Here is a 22,276-nt window from a genome sequence, read left to right on the forward strand (position 1 = left end):
TATATATACAGTATCACCATACAATTTCAGAAAGCTTCAACTCAGAGTCACACCAGGGCACTCAAGGAGGCTGCAGGCTCTGCTCCCTTGTCCTTCAGCCCAGCCTTTCATCCCCTCCTGTTGATGCACTGCCCCTGTGTGCCTCTGGGCCCTGTGTGCTTGCCCAGCACACCTGGGCACTCCCTGGCTCCTTACCTGCAATTTTATTCACCTGTCCTGCACAGCTGCACCCACTGGGGATGAGGATCAGCCCCAGCACCACTCCCCATCACCACACACTGTGTGCCAACAGTTTTACTCATCATTTCAGCTGATCCTTGACTCATTTCAAGGAGTTGTTTTCTGCTAAAGCTTTAGGATTTGCTTCCCTTTCTGGAAAATTTCCCTTATTATATGGTTCTTTACTTTAAAAAATATTCTTGTATCTCTTCCATTACTTGTCATAGTAGTTCAGATGCTTTTTTTTTCTTGTGTGTGTGTGTTTCTCCAAATAAATGAACAGCCTTTAAGTGGCATTCTTCTAGTAAATACTTCCATAAAATTTAGCACAATCTCATCAGAAGGCTGACAGTGAAGGTAGGTTTCTGTTTATGAAGGGTGATTCCTCTATTGTCAATAGAGGAATTGTCAATTAAATATATTACTTCTAAGTTTTATTTTAAATATATTAAATATCTTACTTCTAAGTTTAAATATATTACTTCTAAGTTTTCCTATTTTAAGAGAAACAATGTTTTCAGAGCAATAGAAACCCTGTTAATCAAAGAGAATCAGACAAGTTTCGAGTTTACAAATTCCTTAATACCTGCTTCTACCTGGTAACCAATGAATATTAATAACTTGCTATTGTTAATTACTGAATTATTCTAATTGACAAATGTAATTTCAACCCTTGAACTTTTAACACTAAAATTTAGAATGGACTCCCACATCACTTTTTGATTATAAAAACATTTTATTTTTTGCTTCAGAATTCACTGATACCATAATATGTGTGTTTATTCTTCTCATAGGGTGTGAACAACTCAACTATTTTGACTGTATTGCAAGTAATTGCCTAAATTTCTAATTGTTTTGCTATTTCCAGAGGTTAGAGACAGCATGGCTGCAAAAAATTCCCAGTGTCAAAATAAACTTCTTAGGGTGAAGGAGAGAATATTATGAATTTTCTTCTGCTTGCTGAGTGCTTCCTATGTCACATCCCTGTTTTGTCAGTGCCAGTGCATAGAAGAAAATACAGAATTAAAGACTCCAAGGAATAAAAGTTTTGTGGTAAAGGGAGCAGCTTCTCTGGGCTTGCAAGAAATCAAACTGCAACGAGGTCCTTTGCTGCCACAACATCACCATTAACACTTCTGGGAGAAAAATCCCTGCCTGGTTCCTCTACCTGGGCTTTATTTGCTTTGTATCAAGGCCAGAATGCTTTAATGAGCTTCAGGTGGGCTGAGTACTGTGCAAGAAGTATTCAACTACCCTGGGCTGATAGCAAAACAGCTCTCTCTTTTTTTTTTTTTTCCCCCTAATTTGGATGTACCTTCACTGCAAATCCAAAGAAGTAGGGCTGTATTCAAGGAAATTAAAGGTCAGTCCTACAGATGTGTTTTTTAATATTGGATAAAGCTATGTGATCTACTGATGTGATAATTATTTTTTGAGTATGTGCATTAAATATCTAAGTATTTGTCTGAGTGTGGGCCTGTAGCTTTTTGCATTTCCTCTCACTCTTCCTCGTGTATTTAATATTTGAAATTTTTTTTATGGTAAATGTTTAAGATATTTTATCACTCGTTCCTAATTGTTATTTAAATTCTGAATTGGAAGGGAATGGCAGCAAAGTCTAAAGAGAATTTGTTCATTGTCATGGGAGGGCTGTATGTTATGGTGGACCAAGTAATTTTTTTGTCTCTTTAAATATGAGTCCCTCCAACTGAAGAGGATGACTCTTTCATACACTGACACATTTATTTCTTTAGTAGCATGTATTCTGAGGAGATATTGCAAATACTTTTTGCAAGTTGAAGGGTAAAACTGTGACTCACACGGTGTGATTTCCCTTGATTATTTGAGGTATGATACACTGGATGAAAAAAAGTTATCTCACTATTTATGCAGGATCAGGAAAAAAAGGCATCATTATGTGGTACATTAAAAAAAGGCAAATTTATGTTTAGGAGTTCATTATTTCTTTGCTTTTGCAGGATTTTTAAAATAGAAGATCAGTTTTTCTATAGTATTTCTAAAACATGTTTTCTGACCATTTTGTGTTCTGCTTGCTTTGTGTTGCTACCTTGCTCTTGGAATTATTTATGCTCTTTAAAGTAGCTTCAGAAACTCTCCTATCTAAATCTGGAAGTAACATTTGCTTTTCAGATGATCAGTGCTCTTTATGTAAGAACTTGGTGTTATAGTCAAACAGATATTTGTGACTTTTTAATGAACAAACTGAATTTCTCAGTGCTGGCTTGTTTATCCCCATTTCTGTTTTTTTACTGCCAGGTTTTGTAAGAGATTTCCACTCAGTGCCTTCCAGCTGAAATTTAAAGCAAAATATATTTGTGCTGTCTCCTTTGTGCTTCCTACTGAATTTCACTGAGTTACCTTGGAGCTACCTACTGGAAGTGGTGGGATTTTTATTCTCTATTTTAGTAGGCAGAGTATTCAAAGGATTAGATTTTTTTTATACATGATTTCTTATGTCTTCAGAGGCATAAAACTTTTTGTATAAAACTAGACTGCCTTGTGAAATTTTGTGAGGGTCTGTCTATTCATCCATCCATATGAAGTATTGTGATTTAAGAGCATTTATAATATTCTCTCCCATATAAAGGGATTGCATCAATTTTAGCATTTTATTTTTTAAGCTAAAAAATGTTTTCTTGTTATGCATCTAAAACTACAGTAAAAACTCTCAAGTTCTTAACTAAAATAGACAAACAGTAATCCTGCCATTCAGGTCATTTGTTCAGCTCTGATCTGGAGGGAATTTAGCCCAGACCTCCTGTCTGACTCCTTGCAGCTGCATTTCCTAAGGAAGTCAAACCCTTTAGCAGTTACCAAGCACAGATCAGCTTCTGCCACTCCAGGTTAATTCTCGTGCTGATGTCCTCTCTGGATAAGGTTGTTTTTGCTGCTCTAGCAAGCTGAATCTGTGTATTATCAGCAGCTGAATAAAAGAGGCATAGCAGGGAATGCTGAATATCTTCAAATCAAACTAATGCATAAAATCACGAGTGAAACATGGTGTCTTCAAATTTGTCATTTTCTTTGTAATAAACATGGTTTAACTTTATCTCTCGATTTCTCATGCCAGTGTCTGAAATACTGCACTATTGCATCTGAAATTGCTAAACATTGCTTTTGTAATCTTCATATATTATCAATGGCTCATGAAACCCAGTAAGAGAAAACAGAAAAAGCAATCAGGCCCTGGATGGCTATAGATGTATCCATGAAGAAAAGATTACTAGCCACGTCTGTAAAATCAAATGAATTTTCTCCTTTTCCCCTGACAGTTCCAGCAACCTTTCCACTAAATTTAAAGGGACATGGACAGGGTCCTTCAGTGTCTACTCATTTATCTCTACCATAAATGGCTGAAAACTAGAATATGTAACATAGATAATCCTGAGAAAAAATAATCTTCAGGAAAAAGTAGAAAAAAGCCTCAACAGGAGGACTTTTCCCCACTGCTATATTTTGCAAATATTATGAAATAAAAACCCTGCTAGTGACCTGCAAATGTAGAGATTTGGGCACAGCTATCTTTGTACACCTTACTAAATATTTTCAAATATTTTTTTCTTCCATTGCAAGAATGTCTCAGCTTCCCTGCAGCTCATGGAAACAGAGGGGAGAATAATATCATCCCCTATTTATTAATAACTTAGAATTTCTTACCTCTGTTTGATTCAAGTATTCTATTCCTCTGTCTTGGGTCAGGCAGTTAAAACTGTAAATAATTTACAAATTATTGATTTGGCTAATTCACAGGAAGAAGTAAACACTGTTAAGTAACATTTTTAGTCGAAAGGGTAGGAGATGGTTTACATTCTATTTCATATAGAAATAATGCTTAATGGCCTGTGCAGGATGTATTACACTGGGTCTTTATTTCAATATGATGTGAAGACTGGAGAGGAAAGTCATGCAAGCCTATTGAGGGATTCATGTGGGAATTACTGCTAGTGGCAATTAGCCAGGAAGAGCACATGTTGTGTGCAGTGACTGAAGAGCAGGGAGAAATAAGGTACTGGTTTCATTTTGATGTGGAAATCTGTGTATGAACCTTGGATGGCTGCTGTGGAACAGTTAGAGAGTGAAATAATCTTTTCTACTGCAATGGGAGAAACAGCTTATTTCCTCTTGGGGCCTAGAAGTAGCATGTGCTATAAAATGCGATGTTAATCGTGGTGAAGAAAGGAAAACAAAAAATCTCAGGGCATCCATTCCTCAAATTTCTGGGCAGAGAGATTTGCAGTGAGTGTGTGAAGGAGGCTGGGAAAGCCGGGGTTTCCCTGGGGCAGGTGAATGCCATGCTGACGCCTCTCTCTTGGGCTGGCAGCTCCAGCTCGGAGGTTTCCACTCAGCCCATTCAGCAGGAAGTTTTGGAGAGAGCAGAGGTTGATCAGGTCCTACACTAGAGAGGGAAATTCCCCCATCTGTGCCAGGCAGCTCAGCTCTGAAGGTGTTGCTGCCCTGCTCTGCCCAAATGGAGCTTGCCCTGGTGATCAGCCAGACACTTCTGGGTGACATCCACCTAGAGCTTGTGCAGAATTCACCTCCGAGAATATGAATTGCACAGCCTTGTGTCAGTGGGGTTACCCAGCCATGAGTAACTTTTAAACTCTGGTTACACTTGAAAATAAAGCAGTAATAATTGAAAATATTTTCAATTATTTTCTACCCCCCAAAATGCAAATATTGTAAATGCAGGTGAACCCAATGGGAAGAAATGACAATGTCTGACTCAATTCAGAAGGCTGAATGATTTCTTTATTATAACTATGTTAAAATACATTAATATACTATATAAAAGGAGGATACTAAAACTACATACTACTTTCTCTGATTCTAACACAACTCGTGCCCCTCTCTGAGAGCCCAGCCCCAGGTGGGTTGGATTGGCCATCAGGCTCAAACAATCCTCACCAGAATCCAACCCAGCACTCACCCCAGGTAAACAATTCTCCAAACACATTCCACATAGGAAAAACAAGGAGCGGAAATAGAAATTGTTTTCTCTTTCATTTCTCTCTGTGCACCTCTATGAAAAATTCTGAGAGGGAGAGAAATGTGCTTGCCATACCCAACCATCTAACCAAACAAAACCCCAACTCAGACTTTATTTTTTGTTTCATTGTGTTTCCTAATCTACATGTCAGGTTCTGTCTATAGTTGGTGCTCTGCAATACACTTAATTTTTTATCTGGTGTACTTATATCAGATGCTGTTCTGTATGCTGACTGCCTCATTACTTACATATGATTAACATAATGCTCCAGGGGAAAATATTTAGCTGATGATTTGCACCAAATTTTGTCTCTGATACTATTTGTTTGTGGTTTATTTTATTTAACAACAACAAAAAAAGAAAGGGCAAAATAATCCATTTCTGCCTCATTACTTTAGTACCTGTTTAGGGTAACCACTACAGGTTTTGTAAACGTACTCAAAACACATAGGAAATGTGTGAAGTTGCATGTGCATACATTCATGATTAACTCTTCAATACTAGGTTGGACTTTGTTACACTTTTCAAAACCATTTTGTATGAATGAGGCTTTCCTTTTGTAAAAGAAGAGTTGTTAAATATTAGATTCTGATTTTTTTTTTTTTTTTAGTTTCTTTTGATTTTAAGGTTCTCTCTATAAAGGTTTTGCAGCCTCGGAAGGGAGAGCATCAGTCTTAAAAGAATATTTCAAACCTATGCAATCAGTAAGAGTTTCTTCCCTCTGTGAGAGGTTTCTTTACCTTTATAAATATTCTTCAGTATATTGAAGAATATTTAAAGTGCAGCTTCTTCAAATTTGTGCTGTTAAAAAGTGCTTAAAAAAGGTTCTGCTGTTGTGAAACAGAAGCATAAAATGAACAATTATTTTTGCAAATTATTTAGCCAAATATTACTTACTTCTCAACAATATTTTGTATTATCAAGGCAGAAACCATGTGTTACTGTAAAAAATTAAAATATATGTGTGCTCTGAAAATAAAAATGCATAGTAAGCACACCTGCTCCTTGACTTGGTGATGGGTCCTTAGCTCATGAGAAAGAATTGCAAAAGTTTAAGTAGTTCAGAAATAGTAAGGTTTCTGGTAGGTAATCCCTGCTGTTAAAATGTCATGTCTTTTGTGGGGAAGATATGTTGATTCCTTCCCATTCCAAGGGAACTTAAATCTGTAAATACTGTACTTCCAAAACCTTGCAGAAAACTGAGATGAAGCAGCCTCTCCCTATTTTGGATGAGCTAAAGAACAAACAGGTAAATAAAGAAAAAAAAGAGCTAAATAATAAATAAATAATATAAATAGATAAAATAAATAATAAATAAAATAAATAAAAATATATAATATATAAATTAAAAATTAATAAATAAAACCATAGGAAGACGCTTTTGTCCAGCCACTTTAGTCTCTCTCTGGGAGATGGGAAGGAAACATGAATTTCTCCAGTGTTCTGGCATCTTTTCTAAGCACAGCAGGTGATGTATCCTACAGGAATAAAATATGAGAACAAATAAACCCAAAATTTCTCAGATTCATAGAGGAATAAAGCCAGGCTTTTGATTTTTAAATTGGAAGATATTTTCCGAGGTTATAAAACCAAAAGAACAACAAAGGAAACGGAGTGCCCAGCTAATTTCGGGCATCTCAAATAATGATCCTACTTTATACCTTGGTCCCAGTGAGTCTTGTACAGCAGACATTCTATCAATATCTGGAGGAGATATTACAAAATGACTTTTCAATGTTCAGAAAGTTGCTGTCACTGCATCAGGAAAAGCTGCCATCTTATGTGAGACTCTGGCTTTTTCACTCCTTGCTCTAAGCCTCCCTCCACGTTGCTTTCAGGTAGATTTTGTAGCCCTTGAATTTACAGGTTCTTAAAAAATAAAGTGAAATTAAACTCCTGTTGTCCAGGAAATGCAAAGCAGTTGACATCTTAACTGCTTTGCAATAGAGAGAAACAACAGAGAAAGGCACTGGCATGGAGAAATTAATGGAGATATATTTTCAATCATACAAAAAAAAATTTCACCCAGAGAAATGAACTTATTGTCAGCTAGAATCCAAATGAGTTTTAAATTGATCACTTATTTATGGAAATTTCTAATTACTTTTTTCATGACTTATTAAATTTATCAGAAACAATTTATTTTTCCAGACGGACTCCATACACAATAATTATTGCTATGGTTCTTATATATCCCCTTCTGACAAAAGATTATTTTCCACTATAGGATGGTGCAGCCAACTAGAATAATTTAGTGTATCATATTGTGCAGTAACTACACTGCTCCAAAATAGAGAAGCTGAGGTGCTCTTGCCAGTTCATACTCATTTTGCCTAAGAAAGGCTTTTTACTTTTAATTTGCTAGAAACACAGTCTAATTTAGGTTGGAAAAGACCTTTAAGATCTTTGAGTCCAACCATCAATCCAGCACTGCCAAGTCTACCACTGACCACGTCCCCAGGGGCCACACCTGCACATTTTTAAATTCTCCCAGGGATGGTGACTCCACCACTGCCCTGGGCAGCCTCCTCCAGTGCTTGACAATCCTTTTGAGGAAGAAATTTTACCTTATATTCAGCTTAAGGTGGTTGTTTCCCCAGCGTTTGCAGATAGCATGGAAGTTCTTGAAACTGATTTGTCATCAAAGCTACTTAAAATAAATTAAAACCAGTTTATTGCTCAAGTGTTATAAAGCAGTGAGTTCTTGGTTCCAGACAGGGAGAAAAAAACAAAGCAAAGGAGGAAGAGGAGAAAACAAAACTCCCAACATGTGAGCACTTCCTTTAAGCATGTGAAGAGCAACACAGATATGATATTTTATCAGATATGATATTTGATATTTTATTGAGCTGGCCCAGGTTTCTGGGGCAGGGCTGAGCTGCCCTTGTGAGCAGGCACTGGCTGGTTTCTGTACAGCACCACGTCACTTTGGGTAGCATCCAGGTGTAGTTAAAAATCCATTCCATGCTGAGTGCAGCGTCCTGGCTCTCTGCTAAGACAGTGGGGTAATGACTTTGTAAACCAACATCTGTCTCACCTGAGTTTCTGACTTTCCCCTAAATTTCAGATTTTGGCATTGCCTCCAGATGCGTTGTCATCAGTGAACCACGCGAAAATATCTTTGATTTCATGGCAATGATTGCCCTGCTCATTGTCTCATTTTGTCAGCTGCTGTGTTTTGGTGACTCTCTGCAGCACCCTGCTCTTCAGTGGCTTCAGCTGGAGCTCACAGAACTGGCAGCTGTTACCTCCCCTCATTTCTAAAGCTTTTTCACTCAAAGAACTTTCAGACGTGTTGTGTAGACACCAACGTAATTATTTCCCCATCAGAGAACATATGTTTGTGGAACATATAGCATTGCCTTGTGTTACTCATTGTTCAACACATGCCAGAGATGTTTCATTTTTTTTTTCCCCCCTAGCTTATGTCAGATATTTAAAAATACATATTTGTTTTAATATCTCCACATGCTCAACGTTTCCTTTCCTGAAGATGACGCTAAATTAATTGATTAACCAGCAGAAGTTGTTTTCTGAGCTTTTCTTTTGGATGAACAATGCAATTGTGGCATCCTCACATATTTAATAAAAGCCACTAACACATCCTCAGTGAGTAAATAGGCTGCAGAGATGTGAAATCACATGTGGTAGTTGCCAAGGAATTTATGACAGAATATAAAGTAGATTTCTTTATATATTTTGTAACATTTTTAGGCCTGTGGTTTTGTTTGTTTGTTTTGTTGTTTTTTTTTTTTTTTTTTAGCTAATGGTGTACTTTGTCATGAGGAGGACATTTTCTTCCTCCCAAAATCTTATTTAAAATTAGTTTTCTTAAACATATAACATCAAACTTACTCCTGATCTGAATTATAATGAAGAATCTTATTAATGCTGTTTACATTGAAATATTTGCAAATAATATTTTACATTAGTTGGCATGACAATGTGCTTTCTGGCACTGCACACAGATGCTTTCTGCACTGATAATCAGTTCTGCTGAGGCACTTCAAAGAAAATACATCAGCAAAGAAAGCTTTAGCAGTGCCTGAAATTGCACAAACTGTGCTAAGCAAACATTGTAAATTATAAACTAATTTTATCGTCAGCAAAAGGAAGCTTTTATTCAAAACTGGAAAAAGTTAATAATAGTTAAAAACACTGTGAATTCATCAATGCCAGAGTCATGTGCACAGTTACTGCACTGAAGGAAATATTTGCTGGTACATTCAAGTGAACAGGCATTTGGATTGGAAAAAAGTATTAGCATTTGTTAGTGCTGTTTTCCAGGGAATGTTATTAAATACCACCTCGTTCAAAACCAGAGATGGGTTAAGAAATTAAAACCCAAGCTGCAGGAGTGTGCAGTGCTGGTGTGCACAACACTCTCATAAAGTAATCAGCATCTCCTGATGTTTCATAAAATATAATCACCAGCCTTGATGTGGAAGAAAATGACTGTTATATATAGATACACACATATTATTTGGATATTGAAGGGGTTGTGTTGGGCAGGTAGTGGGGGTGAGGGGAATTGTGTTCAGCACTTTTAATGTTTTGAGGTCTGAAAGTGAGGAGCTGTGATGAAATTATCTTAAAGGTTTTATTAAGATGAAGTAAGACATTGCATATTCAGCTCTTTTGGAGAACTTTGCAACAGGCACACAATACAATACATCTACACAAACTGTTTATGAAAATGTTTGTTTTTTTTTCTTCTAATTATTCCTTCTTACGTGTTCCTTGAAATATAATAAAGGAGAATTGCAAGTGTTGTCACTATTTTTTAGTCTCTGTTATTCCCATTTTCCTGCAGCTTTCTCTGAGACTTAATGAAACTGTTCTTTCTTGGGCTATGCATGGTAGTCTAATTATCAATAAATGCAAAGATTTCTGTAGATATGGAAGGGTAAAAGGAGTATTGAAGTTGAGGGAAAGAAAATGAAATAATCATGCATCTTAATTAAGATGCAATAGCAATTTACTAACTTTATCAAAAGTATAAATCTTTGTTGGAGTGCTCAAGAGGCATCAAGCTCTGAAAATATGCTGTTCTTTTTTAAGGCTAATGGACAGTGCTCTGCAATAATGCAGCCCTCCATTCCAATGTTCTCCTTTTCATTTTTTCCCCTTTTCCCTTCTTTTTTCCTTTTCCCTTCTTTTTTCCTTTTCCCTTCTTTTTTCCTTTTCCCTTTTTTTCCTTTTCCCTTTTTTCCCCTTTTCCCTTTTTTTCCCTTTCCCCTTTTTTTTCACTTTTGTTTTCCTTTTCCTTTTTTTTTCCTTTTCCCTTTTTTCCTTTTTTTTTTCCTTTCCCTTTTTTTTTTTCCTTTCCCTTTTTTTTCCTTTCCCTTTATTTTCCTTTATTTTCCTTCTTTTCTGAAGAGTATTGTGGAATCCAAACTGCCAAGTATGGAGTAAAACTAACTGAAAAGCAAGCTGACTTTGTAAAAGTCAAAATAGAGTTAAAAAAATATTTTTACTGCTCTAGGAGGCATTGTTTGTTTTTGGGAGGCCCATTAGAGTTTGGGAAAGCCACAAATGATCTGTTTATGGCAATGCATAACTTGCACTGTTTGCAAATGAGTGGCCATTTGCTGGGGTAACCCAGCCAGGCACAGGGAAATTGGAAGCTGGAAATAATGAGGATTGTGATGAATCATTCTGAGAAGGCAGCTCACAGTGTAATCCGGGAGAAAACTCAGACTTTTAAAGCTCTGTTCACCACAGGGAGACTTTAATTGGCTTTTCTTGACAGATATAAAAATGTATTGGATGTTTCTGTATTTATTTTTAAATTATTTCAGAACTAGTTCCATATACCTTTTTATTTTTTTTTAATTCCTTTCAGTTTAACAGAATTAAGATAACCTGAACAGTGTGGAAATAGCAACTGGAGTTCAATCTGGAATAAGAAAAACAGTATTTTGAAAGCATTATATGTCCAACATGGCCATGGTTAGATCAGTCACTGTGCTTCTGTGCCAGGCCATGGTCCTTTGCCAGGCAGCTCTAGGTTGTTTGTGGGGTGGTTGTTTTGTTTGTTTTGATTTAATTGAACAGATAATTCAGTTTGGGATGTGGAAAGGTGGAAATAAACCCCTAAATAGCTGTGCATATATTACTCTCCTGAAACTGTTGTTGTACCTTCAGTGGGACACATAAAATGTGTTTTTATAGCCACACATGTTTACTGCAAAGATGACAGATTATTAATGTGTAGCCTCTGTTGCAGTCCTTTAAATGCTGTATGAGAATTAAGCAGGTAGGCACAGGTAAATATGTTTGTGCAGGCAAATATAAACACATCAAAGAGAGAATCAGGTTTGCAGTTCAATGGCCAATGGAAAACAAAAAGAAATATGCTAAGGGCTGGTGCACTGCTTTAATCCTGTTCCAGGAGTAAAAATAAAGAGAAATGGGGCACAAGGTAGTCTTGAGAAAGCATCTTCATGTTGACTTGCAGATAAAGAATTGCCAGAAGAACTGAAAGACAAGCATTTTTAAAGGAAAGGTTTCAAGGCAATTGTAATCCTTACCACAATGAATGCTTATTTAGCATATTCATAAGGTGGCTGTTATCTTTTTTTGGCAATTTTTAAGAACTTTACACTCTGGATTTAAATTACTGTCTCCTTGGAAGACAAAGTGAATGTTTTGTTCTGAAAGCATTCACAGTATAATGCATTAAATGAATGATAGGAAGAAGAGTACTGCAACAGGAAAAGGGATACCCACCCAAGGTCGTATTGATTTGTTTTTATTTACACATTCTATAAATGTCAGGCTTAGCGTAAAAAAAGGTTGGAAATAGGTCTGGCATGGTGAACACAAAAATCAGGAAGCTGAAGTGTAAATTTATGCCTATCTAGACTCTGTGTTTGTGTGACTGCAGCCCTGCCACTATTGCTTTGCTTGATTTTTAGGTTTTTTTTTCATTTTGTCTGACTGCTTCTCCTTTAATTGAGAATTTAAGGTGATGTCTGGATTTTTACACTGTGTAAACTTAAAATTTATCTTTTAATTTCAATCCCAAGCAGCCTCAGGTTTTCTTCCCTGTAAAAATTTGTATGGAGCCACAGCAGTTCTTTATGCTTCAAAGGCTGTAATTACCAATGCAGCTCTCCACTATTTCAGCAAGAGAAATATTAGAATTTTGCTTTTCACTGGGGCCAGCTGCTTACCTAAGTTCAGTCTGTTGGATAGAAAATTATAACTAGACATGTTGGTAATGAATCACACAGCGTGTTCATCACCTTGAACAGGGGCAGTGAGATTGTCACTGAGATTTTGATTTGACAGAGGATTCCTGTATAACACAGAATCCTTGTTGAAAACAGCTCATAATGCAGAGTTGTTTCATTTGCATTAAGACAACAGCAACCCAGGTTATTCTGGTCCTATGAACAACACTGCTGAAGGAAAAAGAAAATGAGGAAAAATTGTCATCCACTTTATAAATTAATGATTTTCACCTCCTTAAGTTGTCCATTGCATATATTTACAAGCATGACTATATGAAAAATGATCCTTAAACTCCAGAAGGGAAAAACCTTCTGAATGTTTGTTGTATTAAGGAATAACTGGACAGATATCCATCTAAACTATCCCAGACAAGCAGAATCCTGCATGAATTAGGACAGTGTTTATTCCCACAGCCTTTGACTGTGCAAGATTTTAACACTTCAGAACAAATAAAAATGATCTTATTTGAAAACAGCTGTAATAGAACTAAATTTTTATACCTTTGAATAAATAATTGTTGGAAAGGCTTTTACCCAGAGGTTGTGCTGTGTCTCAATTCCCTTCTCCTTCCACAGAGTAATTCCTTGTGTATTAAAAAAAAACCCAAAGCAAACAAACAAAGAGAGAGAATAAACTGATAAATATGCTCCTGATCCTCATGCTCTGGCACAGCAAACATTATTATTGTGTTTTTTTACTGCCATCCATGTACACTGTTGGATGTAGGGCACGAAGTGGTGATGTCAGATGTTCACAGTCACTCACCTTTAGGCAGTGCAGTGTCCTGTAATGATGTGCACGAGGCCAAGGAGGGAATGAATCCACTTGTGTCAGAGTCTCTAGGAGTGCCTCTCAGAGGGATGATTCCTTTTCCCAAGGGCTGGGGATTTCTGTGCCCAATCTCCCAAAGGAGTCTGTGTATGGGAAAGCAAAAATAATGAACTCATTCCTTGTACCTGCTTCCCAAAAGTCACCTGAGCATTCCTGTCTGAGAGCTCCCTGGCTAATGCACAAACATAGAAAATGGATGATTTCTTGGGTGTTTTTTCTCATGGACTCTATCCCCTTTGTGCTGTTGATGGGTGTTTAGTATCAGGCTCTTCTAGAGAGCATAAATCAAACATTATACATGATAAATATTCACCATCTCATCGATGAGTTGGTAGCAAGTGTTTGGGTGCGCTGCCATGAGGGCCAGAGCACAGCAGCCAATTTTCACTGTAGATTAAATCTCCCCCTTCAAGTAATGAATGCCTTTGCAAGTTAACCAAAAGTTAAGTTCCACTAGAAACAGGAAATCTGGAGGCAGAGACATTCAAAGGTTTGAAATACAGGTTCCCTTATGTTTTATCACCCAAATAAGCAGCTCTTACATTGTTAAAACAAATTGCTTATGTAGGAGCTATTTTAAACCTCACAGTTTGTAATTTAGCAAGCTTGGTCTAAAAAAACCAAGACTGTAGGTATGCTGAGGTCCTTTCCTGACTGAATTTATTTTAAAGAAGACCAGGGAAAAGCTGCTCTCCTTATGAAATGTGTGGATTTTTGGAAAGAAGGTCTTAGAAGTACCCAAAGTGTTCTTTCATTTGATTTGTGAGCTATGACATAAGTAAGATGGGGCGTTTTCTCTTCTCCCATGTTTTGCATGGTTTTAGCAAGTGATATACCTTCTTTATTATGTACGTAATAATACAAATCTTTTCTTCTGATAGCTCTTCCAGGAAGAGAAGCTCATCTGAGCAGTGTGGCCTACACAAAAAAAAAAAAAAAAAAAAAAAAAAATTAATTCCCATATTAAAAAGCTATATAATATAAATATTTTATTTTAATTAGGAAAAATACATTCATGCCTAGTATTCCTCATGTATTTAATAGTCTTGCCAGTCCTGTGGCATTATCTTTCTCTGGCTTCCCATCAAATTCCAGAATATTAAACAGTAACTGTGTTGGAAATAATGTAGGTTAGTTTGTGACTTGCATCACAAAAGATTCTCTCCACGGCATCATCAATAAATTATGTCACCCCTCTCAGTGCACGTTCTACTTTACATCTTTCATACTACTTGTTTCTAAAAATGGCATCCCAAGCTCTTACTTATTTACACGACCATCTGGATGGTCACTGTGTAAAAGAACTTTGAAATTTGTAAGCATGAATTAATTAAAAACAAGTTCTGCTTTATTGAATGCCTGTTTCTTGCTTTTCCTTATATCAGACTTTACAGGAACCATAGATAATATAGTGAATTTCACAGATAAATCTGGTTTTACTTAAAAAAAAAAAAAAAAACACCAACTTTGAATTATGTAAATAGGTAAATAGGGAATGAAACCTTAGGTGTTCATGAGAGAAAAAACATTTCAAAATGCTGGTCCCATGTGTGCTTCCATAGCTCATCCCATGCTGTTGCTGTCTCATGTCTACATTAGAGATAATTTTGTGCTTTATAGATGCAAAATTCCTTTAATTGATGTGAATCCTAAAAATGTTGGTGGACTGGGAGAAGCAGAGGGAGGAGGAAACATGAAATGAAGAAATAAGGTATGCATTCATGCTAGCTGATTTGAGTAGGAGGGACTGATAACTTTAAGGTATTGAAGGTTCTGGAGAAAAAAACTTCAGTACTCCTTGGATAAGGAGAGTGGAAATAGAACAGGAATAATGAACGCTGCAGAAGAAAATGAGATTAGAATAAAGAACCAAAGAAAAAAGAGAAGAAGTGCATTAGGGATGTGTTAGCTGCAAAGACAGGGAAATTATTTTGCTGGGGTGAAAAAATGAACATATTAAAGAAAATTTGTTGGAGAGGTGGAATGACATTAGAAATCTTCTACCTTCCTTTCCAGTCTAGACAGGAAATACCAGTGACAAGCTCCAGCCAGAATATAGCACTCTTGGCAGGGGTATTTCATGAGGAAGTTGACAACCTACTGCTTTTATTGCATGAGATAAAAGTACATCTTTAAGGTATCTGGTGGAGTGCTGTCTGGAGCAGCCTTGTTGAGGATCTATGTGCATATAGATATGACATGATGCAATTAAACCCCTGTTATTCATAGTCCTGAAAAGAGAAGATTATGCACAGGTTTCTCCTTTCCTGTTGTTTGTCCAACGTCAAATTAGCTCTCTTGTCCACATGCACTATGATACTGCCTGTAATTAAATAAGCATGCACTGTATTCCCACCAAGCTGCTGTCTACTGGGGCGCTTTGCAGCTAAATCAGGGCTGCAAAGAAGAAGCTGGAAGTACAGTAAATGAGGCAAGGATTTAAAAGATTAAATGTGGCCTAGTGGTAAAATGTGGTGGGCTGGATTTTGTTCAGTGATAGCTAAGACTAGCTCATGACAGGATGCCAAGACTAGCCTTTTATGCTAAATGTTGATACTGAGACTTTCAGAGCCAGGCTATACAGCAATTTGGATTCAAAACAAATAATTCTAAATTCTTTCAAATTTCTTTTTGATTACTTTGATCACTATGCAGTACCAAACCCACAGTTTTCACAGTTAGCCACTCTGTGGCTTCTTCCTTTCCTGTATATTTACTTTGTGGATCTTCAGATCCATTCTGGACTTGCAGTTCTAGTTGCAATTAATAGTGTTCTGAGACAATTATAGTTGTAGTTGCAATAAAAGACCAGGTATACATCAAACTTGTTTGTCTCGATAAAATTAGGTCTTATTGCAATGTGATGAAATGTTTCCAACTTATAGTTTATATTTTAGTCTTAGTGCATCCATCTGTCAAATACAGAAAAAAAAAATTGAAATATACAACACACTTGTAGCTGAAGCAAGGATCTAAGTCCTCAAAGAAACCAATTATTCTTTCTTGAATGCTATGTTTGGGTGGTTTAAGGTCAAAAACCAAACTAAACCCCAAAAAACCCAGGCACAGAATCATGATCCATTCCAGGGGGTGACAAGATAATTGAGGTTGGAAGGGTCCTCTGCTCTCCTGGTAAACTGCTGAAGTGTTTCTTCATGGCCATTCTGAACCCCTTCCATTTGGACTCCTGCCTGGGATCTGCTGCCATCCCACCTTACTGCTGTGAAGATGCTCACATTGGCACTGGGGCTCCTTTCTCTGTTATTGCCTGTTGAGATTCATTTCAAAGGTAGAAGAATTGGCCCAATTTGTAGGCACAGAACTATGTAAAGCAAATTTTGCCAGGGCTTGGCCACTCTAAGAGGCATGGGGAGAACCTGGAGCAGCACCTTGCAGTCTTTTTAATTGTACTCATTGTAGTCTCAATTACTTGCTTTGTGCCAAGAGGAATGACTGCATTTTACTTTAAGGGGACGAAAAAGAATCCTAGCACTTGAGTAGAAAGAGAGTTATGAATCCTAAATCTAAAATAAGAGCAGCAGATATTTTCTTCTGATGGTCTTGTGACCTACTCCTCACTCATTCTGTGCTGCCCGAGTTCTTGTATTGCTAATTTTAGTTCTTAGACAGGAGCTTGCCCAGCTGCATTATGCAGAAGAAAGAGGGCTTTTTTTCCTGCTTGCAGGTGAATGATCATAAGAGCTCCAACAACCTGATTATCTTTTAAAAATACTTCTGCTAAAAGTTTTTTTTTCCACCATGTTATTGACAAAATTTCTGAAACAGCCAAAGTTAATGAAATGTGGTAAAAGTTGGAATGCTGCAGGAAGCAGTGAAGAGTAATAACTATTTCTTCTGAAAAAAAAAAGAAAAAAAGAAAGCTAATGAGAATGTCAGTTAGTTGTATACATTCAATGGTTTTCAAATCCTACCCTGTGAGTGTTTCCAATGAGAAGTGTGTTCAGTAAAACAATAAACTTGTTTGTTCATGTGAGGAGGGGGGAGACTCATTCCTCATTCCTCAGGCTAGAGCTTGATCTTTTCAGTCAGATCAATTTGCTACAAAGATTTTCAATAATGCAGAAGGGCTTTTGCAGAATTAACTTTGTCTGCAGAAATTTTTCTTGTGCCTTGCGTTTGGTTGGTTGGTTGGTCGTTGCTTATAAATATATAGCTGAGTGAAGGAGACTTTTCCCTCTTGTTCTTCTTCTTGCTTTCCCTCCCTACTGTTTCCTGTGGTTTCCTGAGGTTTTCTGAGGACAGAGGATCTCCTGAGATTAGGAGAAGAGCCCTTTCATTTGAAGATGTATTGCAGCTGGACTCAAAATCTTAAATAAGCTGACACATGAAAAAAAAAAACCAACTGGAATGATAAGAATAATTTACTGGCTTGAAGAATTTATAATGCAAATTGTCAATAAAAAAGAAAGAGGAAGAAAGTGTTACACTGCCAACAACTAAGAGACTGAGGCCCAGGGGGAAAGTAATATCTTTATATAGGATGAAGTTTATGTTTCGTTTAATTTTGGGAGTTTTGGCTTTACTTGGGCTTCAAGTTGCCCGAGTGTCATGAGTTTGTTGTTCCTCTGCTGGTTTTAAGCTGTCTCTCACTCCCATGAACATCATCAGTGTGTCACTTCAACAGCAAAACCGGGTTCATACTGCCCTTGCCAATAAGTTTATCCACCATTTACCATTTTTATGTACCATTTATGGCCCCCTCTCCCCCTGCACCACAGCCCTGTGCTCCTGGGAAATCTCTCTCTAAAACAGGAACAGCAGGTGATGATATGGGAAAGGGAGCTCACTATGATAATTCTTTTCCTGGAAAAAAAATACCTGAAAAAAAACCTTCATGGAAGTGGGATATATCAAAGGTTTCTCTATGACTTCTAGTTTTTACTGGAATTGAGCAGGGGAGGATCAGTAGTTCAAAACTGGATTCCTGCTCTGTCTAAAGAGAATTTAGATGCAAATATTAAAGCAGCTCTGGGCTTGATTGTCACAAATATCAACAGCCCACAAAGGCCTTTTCTGGAAGAAACTTGAGTAGTTGGGGTTTTTTGTTTGTTTGTTTTGTTTTCAGAATTTCAATCAATTTCTGATTCAGTATTTTGATATTTTGATAGTTCACATATTTTTCATGTTTTTACTCTCTCTTGTTGTCACTTACCCTAAAAGCTCAGCTTCAGTTTAAAATGTGTGTTAATACAATGGGTTGGAAGGTCTTGTTTTATAAATGTCTAGTGAAAAAAATAATTTACTTGTGCTTGGATTTTCTGAAGAGATGTTAATTTTAAACCAAAACCTGATGAGGAATCAAGTGAGCTGGTGATAAAGGAACAGCAGTATACATTATTTGCTTTTTCAGTTTTTAAGTTTACAGACTGTGTTTCTACTGAATATAATAAAAGGCCAGATTAAAACAAATAAATCAAAAATTAATACACTGATAAATAGGGAGAAATTGTACTCTTATTAATAAATCCTAATCTTAACCAGTAAATACATCAATAAAGTAGTTAAGATACTAGTTTGCAATCAACTGGTTGGATAAAAAGTTTGTTGCATGAGGATAATTTCCAGAAAATATTTTAAAAATTCAAAAATCAACTAAGCACCATATAATTTTGAGAAACCTTGTATTTTATTGCCAGAATGTCAGCTATTCAGAATTGTTTCTATTTTCCTGCAGACAGCTACAATATTCTATTGCAATCAGATTTTTTTTCTGAGATGATACTTTCCAAACATTCTGTTCTTTAATTTATTTTGTTCCAGCTGAAGCCAAGTTTATGTGGCAGATGGATTGTTGGAGCTAGGCACATTCTCTGCAGTTTTATGCTTAATTTTTATCACTGTGAAAAAAAAAAATTACTTGTGCAGAACACAGTCCCCATTTTTACTTTCTTCTGGTCTGACTGAGCTGATGATAAGAAGTTTTCCCTTCTTTCTGCTGTTTATTGGTGAAGAACAAGACATAATTTGTTTTTCATAGGGCTTATATAGTGAGCTAAATGGTGTGACACAAAGTATAAATTTATACTGGAAAGCAGATTTTTTTTTTTTCCTTGCAGTTCTTTTTCTGATTTATTTACTATTTCTTTACTATTTTCACTATTATTTACCCCTTCTCTCTTTGTCTCTGCTAGGTAGTAAGATGCTTGTTAAATGTAGCATAAATGCAAAATTATTAATTTAAGAACAATAGTCAGTGACATCTACACTGGGACACACTTAAAAAGATTCAATCACTATGTTGTATATATTTTTAAATGAAATTTTTTAAAAATCAAAATGCTAGGAAAATTTGTTTTCTATTACTGTGAAACTAGAAGAATCTTTGAGAAGCTGATGAGGGAATAAGTTGCTGGAATTGGAAGATTTCTTAGCATTTTATGGAAAAATGGCACCTAACATATCTCATTCCACTACTTTTGCAAAGTTCTTCCATAATTAATTCTGTCCATCTGCTTCTCTTATTGCACTGCAGGTTGTGGCAGGATTTACTAAATTCAAATACAGCAAAACCACTGACTCCTGATATTTTGATGAATGTGCAACTGCCCTTTCCTGTAACATCTCAGTTGGACTCCTGCTCTGTTAAATTTTGGGAGAAAGTGAAAATTCCTGTATGGACCTGGCTCTCCACACTAAACCACATTCAATCTCTCAAACTCCAGAGTATTCTTTACTCTTTTTTTTTTTTGTGCAGGGGAATTACAAGGTGAGTGTGCAGGCTCAGGTTTTTGTCTTCCCTCCAGGTAATGCCTCTTGGCTGGAAGTGCTGGCAAATTCAGGCTCTTCAGGAGCCACAGAAAGGCAGAAAGGACTCTCAAGCTGATACAGAGCAACCTTTTCTTTCCAATCCTTCCTCATTTGTGCTTGACAGGAATGAGTCTCACCCCTCTTAACTGGAGAGTTGCCTGTCAGACTCAAGAGTTAGAGGTCACCCCTAATCATTCTTGGCCATCAATTGCAAGTTTGCAAAGGGCTGCTAGCAGCATCTTTTTCTTTCTTCTTTATTGCTGAAAATGTCAGAAATGGATCACCACAAAGCCTCTTGGTATATGAAGGGAGGAACAATGTCACCAAGTGCTGATTCTGTCGTTCCTGAGGTTTTTCAAATATGTTTGTCATCCCCATTCAAGCTTTACAGCTCAAGGAAGGCAGGAAGAGAAATTGCTGTAAATGTCTGTAATTTACTATTGCAGTTTGTGAAAAGTGAATCTTTAAAAAAAAAAAAAATTCTATTTTTTAGCACAGTACTTCCCTCATACCTCAGCCACCTGCAAACCCTGGTGCAATGTAGGCTACTTAGTTCTAGGATGTGGACTGTTTTATTCAAAATGTTGAATAAAATAAGATTATATAGACACTTCAGTTTCAAGTATGCTTTTTTCACATATCAGCTTACAACAGCCATCCCTTTGTCCGCAACCACATTTCTTCTATCTGGATGTAAAGTCTGCAGTAGTTTTGCTTTGGGGCATTTTTCTGCCAGGAGATGTAATTCAGGAGCAGGGTTTCTTTTGATAACTGACAAAACCAGATCGTTATCCCAGTAAAGTCATGGTTTCCTTGAGATTTATGCATAATCCCAGACTGGCTTTGTCAAACATTTATGTTGTGTCACTAGTCCTGAGCACCTTAAAATGTGAAGCATCTGAAGGACTTGTCCTGTAGCTGCTGCTAGGGTATGTTAGCCTGGGAAAGCCTGGGCAGAGGCCAGAGACACAGAAGGATGCTTTGTCATTCATTTTGGGTTTAAACAAGCCAGGAGTGGTGCTGTAGTGGTTCTTCAGCTGCTTTTGTATATGAGGCGCTTGTAGCCAAATGCTGTTAGAAAACTACATTTCTTTGGCTAAAGGTAAATGTACAACTTTGTACAAAGCAACCTAAATAACATCTCCCTTCTTCTTTTTTGATAGTAAATGCCCAAATCCTGCATCTGTTTTTAGATAAATTAGCAAGTTTAATCCTGTAGCCTTATTAAACAAATATTTGTCTTTATAGTAAGGACAAATAATATTTGTATTTGGGTTTAAGGGGAAAGAAATGAACAGTGTGTACAAATAGTGGAGCTCTTATTTGGAAAGGGTCCAAAGCCCTCTAACTCTCATGTTTTGGTTGAGAAAAGTTGAATTCAGCATTTCCATGAATGTGATGGTCTTCATCTAAGACTTTCACATGGACAGCATCAGTCCTGCTGAAACTGTGGATGGTGATACTCTGTGGAATCCTTCCTCTCACTGTGCAGAGATGCTCAGCAACTCTTGAATCTGCTCCCGACCTCAGTCAGAGCTGGAGATGCACAGGATGTTACAGGCCAGCCTCTGCAGTCACTGAAGTTGGGAATTTGGCCCATTTCACCCTGCTAAACACATCCCAATGAAGCTTGGCAAAGCAAGGGGGATGAGGTGTGAACTGTGCTTCTGAAAGGTGGATTAGCTGTTTTTTTCTGAGGAAACTCATATGTCTGCTTTGCCAACCACAGAAATAAATCCTTAAGATGCCTTTTCTGTCAAGAATCACTGTTCAAAAATCTGTGGCTTTTGAGTATCCGCTATGATTGTCAGCTTTACAGGACACCTAAGCTGCAAAGAATGCTTGACTGCATGCATGGAGATTTCTGGTCAGAGGATAAGAAAAATAATGCTTGTTTATGTATTTATTTACTTATTTATCTTTATCCTTTTAAATCACTCTTGACGCTGGAACTGAAAGCTAGGAATTCAGACCTCACTGTCCCGATGGTTCTAGCTGTGGCCTTGGCAAATCCCTTTAGTCTATGTTTGTAAAACACCCCTGTTTTTCCTCTAATCTTGTGTGCCATGCCTTTTACAAATCAGAAGAAGACTGAACTCTTCTTCATGCTTTGAAAAAAAAAGGCCTTCCTTGGGACTCCTAGAACATTTGGAACCTGAGGAGAGTGCTGTAATTGCTAATTACTGCTGTATGTTAGCAGTGCTAATA

The 22,276-nt window shown here is 37.0% G+C and overlaps 1 protein-coding gene across 1 annotated transcript in view; it reads left to right on the forward strand.

Annotated features, from left to right (window-relative positions):
- LOC110469133 (inositol 1,4,5-trisphosphate receptor-interacting protein-like 1) overlaps positions 1 to 22,276 on the forward strand; it is a 29,223-nt gene continuing 6,947 nt past the window's right edge. Inside the window, exon 1 of the mRNA XM_085579660.1 lies at positions 1 to 22,276. This exon is cut by the window's right edge and continues 6,947 nt beyond it. The gene's annotated coding sequence lies outside the window, so the exon portion shown is untranslated.

The sequence above is a fragment of the Lonchura striata genome, chromosome 5, assembly GCF_050655825.1.
Source record: "Lonchura striata isolate lonStrDom1 chromosome 5, ASM5065582v1, whole genome shotgun sequence".
NCBI lineage: Eukaryota > Metazoa > Chordata > Aves > Passeriformes > Estrildidae > Lonchura > Lonchura striata.